This window comes from Lactuca serriola, chromosome 9 (genome assembly GCF_051521515.1).
Source record: "Lactuca serriola cultivar US96UC23 chromosome 9, Lser_US96UC23_V15, whole genome shotgun sequence".
Taxonomy (NCBI): domain Eukaryota; kingdom Viridiplantae; phylum Streptophyta; class Magnoliopsida; order Asterales; family Asteraceae; genus Lactuca; species Lactuca serriola.
Genome location: NC_136416.1, coordinates 50,377,228 through 50,391,600, shown reverse-complemented (window position 1 = coordinate 50,391,600; position 14,373 = coordinate 50,377,228). Strand labels below are relative to the sequence as shown.

General features: G+C 31.0%; 1 long non-coding RNA gene across 1 annotated transcript; it reads left to right on the top strand.

Moving 5' to 3' along the window:
* The first annotated feature begins 12,834 nt into the window (after positions 1-12,834).
* On the top strand, positions 12,835-13,829 carry LOC145073838 (uncharacterized). Its single transcript, XR_013691558.1, has 2 exons — positions 12,835-13,434; positions 13,686-13,829. It is a non-coding gene; the product is annotated as an uncharacterized LOC145073838 (long non-coding RNA).
* The last annotated feature ends 544 nt before the right edge of the window (positions 13,830-14,373 follow it).

The following is a 14,373-nucleotide window of genomic DNA, read 5'->3' as shown; positions in this document are numbered from 1 at the left end:
AAATTAAATATGGATTTGTGTTTAAACTTGGATCTAGTGCAATATGTTGGTGTCCGAAGATACAAGCAGTGCTGACTTTATCAACCTTTAAGGAAAAGTAAATTGCAACAACATCCTTATCTTGTGACGTAGTTTAGATGATGTGTCTTCTTTTTTTATGATTTCAATTAGTAGCGAAACATCAAGACAAATATTTTCAGCGATTAGTAGACTATTGCAATGACAAAGAATTCAGCTTTCCACAGGTGGACCAAGCACATCGACATATGTTTCATTACATTCAAAGCCTTGCATATGTTAAAGAAATAACTTTTAAGACTTGTAACATAAATAAACAAGTAGAAAACATTTTCACAAATATACCTGGACATGTAAATCATGATTTCCTCAAAATACAACTTGGAGTTTGCGACTTTGAATCAATTGTAAGTCACTAAAGGAATCAAGGCAATAGGGTTGAAAATTGACGACACTAAATTCCTCCAAAAACACTGCTAAATCCTTCGGCGACAACAAGTCATTGCAAATTCCTCGTAGCTGATACTCAAACAATGACCCTATTGCTCTCGCCACTATTGAATGTCACGTCTAATACATCATTGTCGTTGCTAATGATGGCATCGGTAATAGTGTCACCTGTGACGTCACCGGTATTATTATTTTTAATATTTTAATATATAATGCATATCAAATATTTATATTAACGCATAAATAATAATAATAATAATAATAATAATAATAATAATATACATGCATTGCATCTTTAATCGTAAGTCACAAAAAATAGAAACGTACCATACTATCAAACGTATAACAAATGCATTAAGTCCTAAAATATTTTAAAAACTACCAAACTACCAAATTTATAACAAAAGCATTATGTTCTTAACAAATTAGCAAAGAATTAAACTACCAAATTCATAACGAATGCATTAAGTGAATGTTTTTCTAGGTTATAAAAAATTACATATGAGCGAAAAAACACTTAAACCTTTAAGTTCACATGCAACCTAAAAATGATCTATGTTTTCTCTATTGATAGAAATAAATTATGAACATCAAGAATACCCTAAGGGAAACCTATTATAATCGAAATATACATAGGTTTAGGGTTACATCAAGAACACCCTAAAGGAAACCTATCATTTGTTGTAGTAAACAAATTACTTCTATTCGTTATGTTTGTTGGTCTTGGAAAGCTAGTACCAAAAGGATGATGCCTCTAATTGCTTACACCAAAAACTAAAAACCCTAGAATGAGGAGGACAAAGGAGATATGAGGTAAATTTCGTTATTATACCTTTAGGTAATGTGGTTAACAAAATATGCAAGCCAAGTGGTCTTATTTATAGTTTATGTAACTTGCAGGAAAAAAAGATTTGAATTTGATTAAATAATAGATTTAATCTCAATTCAAATCATTTTGTTATATAAAACTAGAAGGCTTCCAAAAACCCTATGAAACCTTACAAAACCATCCATACCATAGGTTCTAGAGTTGTTTCTTTTGTTCAAGTATTGAACAATTACAATTCACCCCATACACATTTAATTAATTCCAATTAGTTCTTAGTTAATCCAGATTAATTCTGATTAATAATTAATCAATTCTTATTAATTTCACATTAATTTATTAATCATATAATAAGTTAACAAATCAACTCCTTATTTCCAATTAATATATTAATCATGTAATATATTAATAAATTATTTTCCCATAATTTACAATTAGTTTATTAATCATATAATAATATAATAAATTATCATTCGCTCTCCTAATATCATTTCTAGCTATTTTTGTTTACGAGTGAAACCCAAAAAGGACTTTGCTTCTAATTACAAGAGTATACTAATTTAGTTATGAGCTTAAACACCTTAATCCAAAAGTATCCCACTTAGATAAGTCTATAACTACAATTTCAGGTATAACATTGAACTAAAAGCAAAGTGTGCTTTCCAGAGCCACTATCAAACTCTGATTTAAATCATACGTTTACCCTATTATAAGTGATCAACTATTTCTTCGTTCTACAAGATGTCATATGAACAGAGTCATGGATTAAATGATCAACCTCATGTTCATTTATTCTGTTTCCTAATTTCCCGATTTGTGATCAAATTCAGAGTACAAAATTGAACACATTAATTCAGTCCGGACCAGGCCTGGCTCTTATAAATTAACTCAAATCACCGAGGGGCCCAAAGATATTGCTTTTCTTGTTAAGGAAAAATGAATGAATTACTTCGACTATATAGTCATACAATTTATATATCAATTCACACATGAAATAACCCTTTATATCATCCGATTATGAGATGAGTTTGAGCAAACCAATGCACAACTAATCTGTAAACTATAAACTATATATATTTGCTTTAAGTATAGTAAATATTATCGTCTTAGTATTACTTGTGATTAAATCCATGAAGCAATCTCTAAGCATGGGTTTATCTAATACTTAAAATCTCTATTTCTAAAGTACTCATGAATATTGTAGCAATCCCATGCAATGTCCAATCCCCATGGACAATCTACAATCGATTCATGACAGTTTTAATTCATTACTTACTTCCAAAAGTATGAGTGAATGTGGAATTTGAATAATAAAATTATTCAGGAACTAAAGCATGCAAAATGGAACACAATAATAAAATAATTAACTAGTATCATACTAATTGAACATAAATAAATCCCAATTATTTGATCACCATAACAATTACGAATTTATTCATTGTATAATGTTTCGAGTAATCAACTAACCACTTGAATTAGATAACATCAGTCATGCTATGTTATGAACATTCATACTATGCCTCTCAATAGTTCTTCCTTTGTGATCAGATCAACTGGACATTAGTCCAATGATGCTCATTTCACAATTCCAAATTCTTATCATTATCCAAGATGTGGTGGAATTCCAACTTTACATGCATTGACCTCCTATGATGTTAATGCTCTAAAGTCACAGAGACCAAGCCTTTGATATTATAGAATTTTTATTAGAACTTGTTACTAGAAACAATGTCATGGACTCCTTAAGTACTTCGCTTGCATTAAAGTTTCCAATTCATATGTATACTTATCAACAATCTCCCATTATGGAAACAGTTCCATATTCCCATAAGACTAGAAAATCTGACCAAGAATCATCTCAATCCAAAAAGTGTCACCATGGTCCTTCCCAAATAATGTCATACTTCTAACTGTCCACAAGTAACCAATCTTTGGTAAAACCTCAGAATGTTATTGGCATTTTTTTAATAACTCTAGTCACACAAAAATTCTAATTATTTTCACACAATGCTCTAGGAATTTGAAAAATTAGAATAAGTGAATATTATAGCATATTTGATTGATCCTATATACGAAGCATATGAGACTCGATTCATTCATTATGTTCCACATTAAGACTTGATATATGTTCAATCTCTTGCTATAATATTTCCATATATAGAATCTCTAATGTTGAAACATTTCAATGTGCTATTCATTTATATCTTTAACTAAGTTCTATTAAACCATACAATCTAAACCTTTAGACTCGAAACAAAGTATGAGTGCACTATCCCTTAATTCCACTATAGCGAAACAATATGAGTGCACTCCCTTAAGTCCACAATAGCAAAACAATTCTAAACTTTGCAATTTGAAAATTGGAGACATTGTTCCCTATGAACAATATTGTTAACATACAATACTAACATAACAATTATGGTCCCACTAGTTTTGACAAGTACCTAAAAATCAACTGGACTTCTGGAAATCAATAACCTTTGACTTTCTCATGGAAGTGTGGATTCCTATTTCTCAATGCTTAAATAAGTCTCCAACTAGACTTCTTAGGCTTTTACACCTTAGTTGGATAATGCATATGTGTTTAAACCCTTCAAGATTTGACAGATATATATCTCGAAAGTTTCAACAATTCCTTACCAAACCTCACAATCCAAAATATGAAGATGGATTCCATAATCATATTGTGAATTTGAGAATGCAAATAACACAACAAATATCCATGTTGAACTTTATCAGATATTTAAAATCTATCAGCGAAAGTATTTCCTCATAAACACTTCCATGAATTAGAGCGAAACCTTTGCCACTTAGATTTCAAGGTGGATACTTTCCTATCCATGTGAATCTATCATTTCCAACCTACAGTCATAAGACCAAGGTCTAGTACAAAACAAATTCAAATTTAGTTTTCCTTCATGAACTGAACTTCACTATTTTTTTAATTTCTTTCATTCTGGTAGCTCAAGGGCCTACCAGTGTTTCCATGTTGTTGGTAGCTCACCTATGTTGATCAGTATACTTTCACTGACCAACGTGACTTATTTTGTATAGTTAAATGAAGAGCATAGAAATCATAATCATTGTGAAATCAACTAGAAGTGCAAATAAATAAGAATATGTCAATTAAACACAATAGGTTATCAACCTCAGGTCGCGTGCTAGTGATAACTAAAAGGATCATTGCCGATTGACTCTTCTAACTCTCAAGATCAATATGACTCCCATTGAATTCTTAACATATAGGTTTCTCTCTCAGGGAACATTCATTGGCGAGCTAAAACAAATATTCAAAAGTTTGTGCTGAATCCTAACAAGAAAACACTTCATAGAATAGGACTCAGTTTATATGTTGTTTCTTGATCAAGGAAAAACATCATAACTCCGAATCTAAATGTGCCAAAGTAATAAAGCATCATTACTCCAAAAATTACGAGATGTTATCAACCTTCTTAGTTTGAAATGAGTTTTAAGATAAGATTTGTAGTTACTAGAGTATGACTCTAAAAATTTATTGGAAAAAAATATGACTCATTTATAATCGAATCATTTCCAATAATGTTCGATTCCAATTCTTAGTCGTATAATTGCACTAAGATGTTCTTTGAGGATTCAAATGTGATACATTTCCACAATTACTAAGATGATCATAAAACATGATACTAATGTACTTTCCTTTCTTTTCAGATTGGAGAATCTTTTATCTTCCTGCCTAATAGATTCTTCTATTTGTTCTACTATTCGTTGAACCATTTCAAAAGTATTTGAATTCTGCTTAATCTTATAAACAAAACATATTCACTGAATCATCAGTAAATCGTGAAGAATAGAGTTATCATCCATTGTGGTGGATCCAAAGAGTCCATATCAGCATGTCCTAGATCCATTAGCCCTTCAGTTGCATCACATAAACATGTGAACAACGAATTAGTCATAATTTTTCAATGAACAAGATCCTCATGCATTATGTAATTCAAATTGTATGAATCTAAGTTTCTATCCAATTGAAACTTGGTGATGAGATTCCTTTTCACTTGGTCAAAAATGACAATGTGACAAGCATTTTCTATAATAATCAAATCCACAATTAATATTGATATTATTATAAACATAACCAACACATTTATCAATTCCATTGCAAGGAAATATAAATAAGGCAACTTTATAAACCAAAACTTCATTTTATTGCTAAAAAGAAAATTAGAACTTGTCCTTACAATGCATAAAATGAAAAAAAATATTTCTAGATATCTCCAAAGAATAATAGCAATCTATGAAAACTATCATAACTCCTTAGTAGCAGCTCCAAATTTTGACCGTTAAACCATGCGACAAAAGTTCACTTTCTACGATCAGATTTATCTCACTTTATTCAAGCTTCCTTCTTTCTTTTAGATTCTATAATACCATCAAAATATGATCATCACATTACATATTAAGAGTCTAAGAATAGGAACTTATGGAGTTAAATAATGGATGTACCTAAAATAGATTCACGCGAATTGACTTTACCATCTTCAAGATCCTTCAGGTATTTTTTAGTTAGCTTTATTTTCCAATGTACCTTCAATTGCCAATAGAACAAATGGACTTATTGGGGTCAACATGTGGAATGATCTTAGAAAAAGCTTTTCTCTTTACCATACTATCACACGAGTTGACTTTGGCTGATCCCTTTTGATTGGGAAAAGAAATATTTTCTTGATCACCAATGCTACCATTGTCAATGTCCATGGAATTCTTGAGATTAGACCTTTTAAGCATTTCTGCTTTAGTTGTGTTCTTAAGCATTTATGCTTCAACAACTATCAACATCTGGGTCTTTCAGTTAGGGCCACATTGAGATTCCTCATATGAAAGTTCTTAACGAATTGACCATATAGATTAGGAATCGAAAGAAGAACCTAATCATTGGCTTGCTCCTTTGGGAATATAACACCCATCCTTTCTAACCAGTCAATGTACGACTTCATTTTCAGAATGTGCGAACACATAGTATTTCCATTTTCATGTTTACATGCCAAAAGAGCTTGAGTAGTTTCATATATTTCAACTTGAGGAAAACGTAACGTTGGGAGAGTCACAGGAGTATGAGGTAGAAGAGTTGAAGCGAGATGATGTCCAATACCACCATTTCCTAAGGAAGGGAAGACATTTTCACTTTGGCTTGAAAGTGGAAGATCATCTCTAGAAAATTGAGAAAAAACATTTCCAAAAGAACAAGGAACGCCATTTCTATATTTATAAGACATCTAAAAGTAGGAGAAGATAGAATTCAAGTTAGTTTATTTTAATCCTTAATTATTACCCATAAATTAAATTAAGTCTAGGATCCATATTTTAATTTCGTAATATGAAAAAGGATGTCGTAGTCATATCACAAAACTATTTTAGGTAGGTAGAGTCATCTCACCAGTTTTAATCACATGAAACTCCTAGATCTTTTGACAATTCATTGAATCTTATCAATGACATGTTTAATCTCAGATTATGTTGTTACCAATTATGACTGAGATGTTGAAGATCACAATTAAGATGTGAATAACCATGCAAACCCGCATGGCAACCTCGATGTCATTTATCATCTGAAATTGATGTATCGATAAACCATACACGCTCCATCAACATTGATAATTTTTCAGTTACTCCACCATAAGAAATTTATATTCCCAAATTAGTGTGTCGGTTAACCACACATGCTCCACTAAACGACTAATAAAGAATGATGTGCCTTTTCATGGATTAGCATAATTTTCACATTTTTCCTAAAGTAACTTGAGTGGGATTTAAAAGAAGGTTCTAGTACTTTTATAGATCATACTTTTAATCTGATTATGTCCTATCGAACTCGTCCGTCTAACGACCCTCCACCACACGGGAGAATAGTGGGTGAAAAGGACACACATTCAACAGTCATTTTATAGGCTATTTCCTTATACCCTCTTTATAGCATGGTTTTGTGAATGAGGTATACTATTGATTCGACTAACTTTTCTTATATATAGTAATTAAACTTTTAATAATATATATAGGGTGTGTTTTAAATTTTGCATAATACAAGGTTTAAATATTAATTATATGAATTAAACTTTTAATTAATTAAATTAAAACCAATTATGATTTAATATTTATCTTTTAAAGAATTAGTTAAATTTAATTAAATCATTTAGGGATTAAATAATTATTTTCAATTAAACAATTAATAATATCATTCAAATTTAATCTTAATACAAAACCCTTCTACTTTTCGGAATTGGGGTTTAGTGTTATCATATTTTAATTATTCAAATTTTAAAGCAAGTAAAATAATAATTAAGGAAACTAGAAAACCCTAAGGGAACCGTACAATTTTCGAAAATAGGGTTATGGAGGTTAGGGTTTTAAGAAAACCTAGCAAAGTCAAAATTCTCAAGGCAAAGGGTTTATTTTTTATAAACTCTAATTTGATCCATTCAATTTTATGAACAATCAATAGAAAGCAATGGCTCTGATACCACTGATGAGTTTTCTATGTTATAAAAAATTACATATGAGCGAACCACTTGGGTTGTGGTGACTTGGTAAGGCATGTGGAAGATATGGTGGATAACCTATTGACCCATGTTCAAATCCTGGCACTACTCAGCCCTTGTGGCCATGGAGGTTCGTCTGCAGTGACTCCAGGGCATGAGGCAAAGTCTTATGTTTGCAGCGGGGGATTAGTCGGTGCGCGTAAGCTGGCCCGGAAACCCTCGTTAGGGAAGTTCCCTTTCCAAAAAAAAATTACATATGAGCGGTGAAACACTTAAACCCTTAATTTCACATGTAACCTATAAAGGATCTATGTTTTCTCTATTGATAGCAATAAACTATGAACACCAAGAACCTAAGGGAAACCTATTATAATCAAAATATACATCAGATTAGGGTTATATACCTTTGATCTGTTGTAGCATAACAAATCACTTCAATCCCTTGTGTTTGTTGGTCATGAAAAGCAAGCACCAAAAGGATGATACCTCTAACGGCTCACACCCAAAACCAAAAACCCTATAATGAGGAGGAGAGAGGAGATATGAGAGAAATTTCGTTCCTATGCCTTTAGGTAATGTGGTTAATGAAAATTACAAGCCAAGAGATCCTATTTATAGTTTAGGTAACTTGCAGACAAATCAAGATTTGAATTTGATTAAATAATAGATTTAATCTCAGTTCAAATCATTTCCTTATATATAACTAAGAAGCTTCTAGAAACCCTAGGAAACTCTCCAAAACCATCCATATCATGGAGGGTTCTAGAATTACTTCTTTTGTTCAACTATTGAACAATTATAAGTCACCCCCTTGTACCTTTAATTAATTCTAATTAATCTGAAATTAGTTCCAGATTAATTGTGATTATTAATTAATCAATTCTTATTGATTTCACATTAATTTATTAATCGTATAAATTAACAAGTCAATTATTTAACAATCGACATTATATTAATTTATTAATCTCATAATAAATTAACAAATCAACTATATATTTCCAATTAATATATTAATCATATAATATATTAACATATTATTTTTCCATAATTTTCAATTAGTTTAATAATCATATAATAATCTAACAAATTATCATTATATCTACTAATATCAATTTTAGCTATTTCTGGTTACGATGAGAACCTAAAAAAGACTTTGTTTCTAATTATAAGAGTATACCAATTTAGTTATTAGCTTAGACACCTTAATCCAACATTAAGTCCTTAACAATTTAGCAAACTACAAAACTACCAAATTTTCATAACATATGTTAAGTCCTTAACAATTTAACGAACTACTAAATTATCAAATTTACAACAAATGCATTAAACCCTTAACAATTTAGCAAAGTACTAAACTATCAAATTCATAACAAATGTCATGTTGGAAGATTGTATTATTATTATTATTATTATTATTATTATTATTATTATTATTATTATTATTATTATTATTATTATATATATATATATATATATATATATATATTAAAGTTATGAAAAATATTTTAACAGTAAACTACCTTTTTTTTTTGTCAATTTTGCTCCTCGGTTGTTTGAATAAAATTGTTTGAATTAATGTTACAGCATTGACCCTTCACCTTTATGCCTTTGTTCACAAACAACACTTTCACTTTCGTTTGAATTTTTCATAACCCTCGCTTTTTATTACATATTATTAATATTTAGTCATATTAATATTTTTTTGGCAGAAATGGTCCCTCAAGTATATTTTGGTCATTTTAAAGTTGCTTCATTTTTGTCTTTTTTGGTCCCTCTACTTCTGTTGGTTATTTGTGGCATCGTAGGTTCCTATGTTTTCGTTTATTTGTCACTTTATTAGTTGGTATTATTATTATTATTATTATTATTATTATTATTATTATTATTGTTGTTGTTGTTGTTGTTGTTGTTGTTGTTGTTGTTGTTGTTGTTGTTAGACAAAATTACACGATTGGTCCCTGTGGTTTACCAGGTTTAACACATTGAGGACAACGATGGAAAACAAAATTACTCTTTTACTCCTAATCCGATTTTTTTATTAATTTATATTTCTCTTTTGGTTTTAAATTAATGTTTTATTTATTAAAAAATGTTCATCCAATACCATAAAGTCACCCACCATCTACCATCACCACCACCACTACCGCCAAAATTACATAAATGGTCCATATGGTTTACCCATGGTCACAAATTCAGTCCATACTATCTGAAAAGACCAAATTACCCTCACATTAACGGACAAAAACCAACGGTCTATATTTTCCAAATTGGTTTTCCGGCCGCTGCCATACATGGCAATAAAGTTCAATTTGTGAGACCAATTATTTATTTTCCTCATTTATTGCAAGAAATAATGATTTAGATTTCCTTACTTATGTAATTAGATGACATTGTTTATCTTTCTTTATTAGATTATCTCAATGCAATTCTACATGCTATTTTAATTTACAAAACAATACCTTCCGACCCCGGCAACGCCGGTGAATCCTTTCTACACTACAAATAAAATTACATTTAGTGGCACAAATCTTTAGTGGTATTTTCTATTTTATACCACTATTGTGTTTTTAGTGGCACATATCCGTTTATGCCACTAAATCATCTCTGTTTTTGGTTTACCGCTCATTCAAAAATTAAAAGTTCGCTCCCAAAAAAGTTGATTTTCATTTTCCCTCTCCCAAATTTTGACCTAATTTCCCCACACTACTAAAATCGATACTATCGTTTCCCTTTCCCCTAAACCCCAAATCGATTTTCAAGCTCATGGTTTCACCACTGCCAATGTCGTCGTCGGTTTCTTCATGGTCACTCACCTGGTTCAACATCTATAATGCCAAGAACTTCCTATTTTTTTCCGATGGCCTATTTACCATCATCGGCGAATAGTACAACATTACAACCATCATTGACTCTAATTTTCACTTCGATAATGGATCTTATCTAAAAGAATGTCCTATCTATCTTAGCACTCTCTTCTCCTGACTTGGCGTTAGATTCGTTACTCTCTCCTCCATTTTTGTTCATTTATTTTCTCTTCCATTGAAAAGGTAATAACGTTATCAACTGATCTTTTGCACTTTTATGATCTCAAAATAAACTCTAAATTATACTGAGATATAGGTTTAAATCAGATTGAGTTGAAATATGTGCATACACTCCTTTTATTGTCAGTGTTGTTTCTTCACTTTCTTCTTGCAGATATTACCCAAGGATGAAGAACAATCGGTAATTCTATATTGATTTCATTACTTTTGATGTTAGATCTGTTACGTTGCTTGTTTGATAGACGATTTTCCTTCACTATTCTAGGGTTTTTTTTTCGAAATAGGATCACAATGAGAATTGACGGGATATGTAGGTGGTTGGTTGTCCTGATTAACTTTTAGTTATTTTGCAGGTTTGAGTACAAATGGCCAGAGCCGGTCCAAACATATTTTGGGCCCTGGGCGAATTAGAAAAAAAAAGGCTCCCAAATTGAAAATTTTCATATCCATTCAAAATAGACGCACTATTTACAAGAAATCACTAATATTGATATTATCATAAACACAAATATAACCATCAAATTTACAAAAACATCAAATTTAAAAAATAAAAAAATAAAAAAATAAAACACTTATCTTTTTCTGATGCACTACATATTTTTTTGTATACATAATACTATTGTTAAACCATTCTATATTTCTTGTGACATTGATAACCTTGGATACTTTTTCAATACATGTAGCTTTATTAAACTTCTTTCTGCAACATAAAAATAATGGTTAATAAAATGCAATATGAAATAAAAGTGTTTGGATAACAATCAAAAGTTTTAACAAAAACCATATTATTAGAGGCAAAGTATTTGCAACACTTTAAAAACCACATCAAACACATAGTATATGATTTCCAATAACTACAAACTACTTTAACAAAAGTACTACACCATATGTATGTCTTAAACTCGTGTGTTTGTGGAAGCCTAATATCAAAGGAGGTTTGCAAAATAAAATCGACGACAAAAGTCATAAATCTGTCAAAAATAAAGAATCAATATTACATTATCACGTAAATCTACAAAAATAGCACTTATTGATTGAGTGAAAAACATTGAATTTCACTGTTTTAGACAGAAACTTGAAGGAACTTTAGAAATCTGATTTACAAACAAACTAAGAATGAGAAACAATACACAAATCAAAGACAAAAAAATTCAGAAGCTTTAATATTGATCAAACCTTATTTAACATCTCCCAATCACTTCGGAAATCAACAACTCGACACATAAGGGAAGGCAAAAGCATAAGTTCAACACAGAAAGGGGAGAAATTAGCACTTCAGCATATCAACACAAAAAGAGAATGCGATATTTTAATTTGAGAAAGATGAGTGAGAAGCAGAGAATGACTGACTATAAGAGCAAGATAGAAATGAGAGAAAGAATTATTTTAAGAGCAAGAGAAAGAATGAGTTTGTTGATGCGAAAAGGAGAGGGAGAAATTACAACGTCTTCTGATGTCGAGATTCACGAGGCATCATCGAATTAGCGATTCACGAGGAGGCGACTCCATTCCCTCCAGATGGCGCCCTAATTCTTGTCGCTAGTTTCTTCTTTCGTATCCCAGACATGCTCAACATTCGTTCCAGGCCATATATTTACCTGGGCTTGAACTAACTTGGCCCCTTTTTAAAAACATGTATCTAGATTATTTTTTATATATACATACACTATTTAACCCAAGAATTTGGGCCCCTCTGAGACATGGGCCCTGGGCGGTCGCCCGGGTCGCCCACTGTCAGGACCGGCCCTGCAAATGGCTCTATTGTCATGGAAGATGTTAAATTGTTCATCTTACTTTGTGCGTAATGGAAGGGGTAAGAGTTATACTATGATTAGGGAGGAAGATCTTAGAGAATGTTTTATACAAGTTTCTTGAGAGTTATTGCAATTTTTCTAGTTATTGGACTGGATGGACGACTCTTATCCCTATTCCTTATCTTTATCTTATTAATGGTGGGTGTGGGTAACTGGGGTGGTAAGAGTTGGATTTCTATCATTTTCCCATGCTATTATAGGGTGATTGTCAATATTTTGGGTATCATTTGAGGTTTTGGCGATATGTATGGACGGTATTGCCCTTAGAAGTTGTATGGTTAGTATTTGTTATGGATATGGGTATTGGTGGACCTGCAAGGAATTTTATACAGTTAGGAATAATTTTGAAGGCTGCTATAAGGTGGTCTCTTACATAATTTTTGGCAGGTGGAAATTTGTGTTGAATATGGACGATTTTACCCTTTCTTATTCTTTTTCTTCTAACTGTTGGACTTTTGTTTATTGATGTACCCAAGTTGTTGTTTGCAGTCTTATGAGAATGTTTGAGGATTATTACTAGATGATCATCTATAGGATTATATTTAGGTGGAATGTATTGGCGAGACTGGATGATTTTGCCACGCTGTTTGAGTTTTTTCCCCGGCTTACGGAAAGCAGTTTTTAGTTCTTGATATGAATAATATGTAGTTGTAATGTTTTATATTTTGTGAATTATTAACTTTTTATCTCTATTTTTTCATTACAGCTAAGGATACCAAACCAACACTTTTTGTATATCATCCAGGAGTTTATATCACTATAACTCTAAGGTATTCATTCTTTGCATTAGTAGCTAATTTTGACAAAAAGTTTTCTATATCCTCTAAATACGATTACCTTATATTATGTAGTATTTGAACTTTTCATTAACATGATAGAGGGATGGATTCGAAAGTACCATATTCTTTTTTTTATATCACAAAGAAAACATAAAAAAGAATATAAAAGGAACAAGTTGTCAATTTTTGTGAAGTATTAATAACTTTTTATAGTGGATAAACTTATTTTACATGGTTATCAGGTCATGTAAAATCAACTTGCTACTTGGATGGACATTCGTAACCTGTGGGAATGAATGGAAATTCTTTGGAGATAAGCATAGGAGATTGCAACACAAGCACAACAGGTTGTTAGAAACACAATCGCAGAAAAAAAAGAGGAAAAATTGTACAAAGTTCATATGCAATCAACTTTCATGATTCTTCCCCGAACAAGTATTTAGTTTGATAGTTTTAAGTTTTGAGTGTTATTGTCACAACCTTTAGACACTAAATTTTGAATAAGTTTGTGTATTAAATATTAAGAATTTAGTTGTTAGACAAGTTTGAATTAATGTAATGGTATTTTGTTCCCATTTATGATTTTAATGTTATTATTATTATTATTATATATTCCATTTAAAATGTAAAAAAATTGGACATAATTTAGAAATATAATTTTTTTATAATAAAAGCATCCCTAAAAGAATGAAAATAATATTTATTTTAGTAGTTAATTAGTGGCATAAAAATAGTGTCACTAAATCCTATAAGTGCTTTAGTGGCATAGTAGAAAAGTGTCACTATAACCTAAAAAGCTGCAACGACACAACATACAAGTGTAACTAAAAGCCTTTAGTGACAGCGCTTTTAGTGACATTTTTTTGTGCCGCTGATTGTCCGGTGGGGTTTTAGTGGCACTTTTTCAATTTTTAATAGCACTTTTTCTGT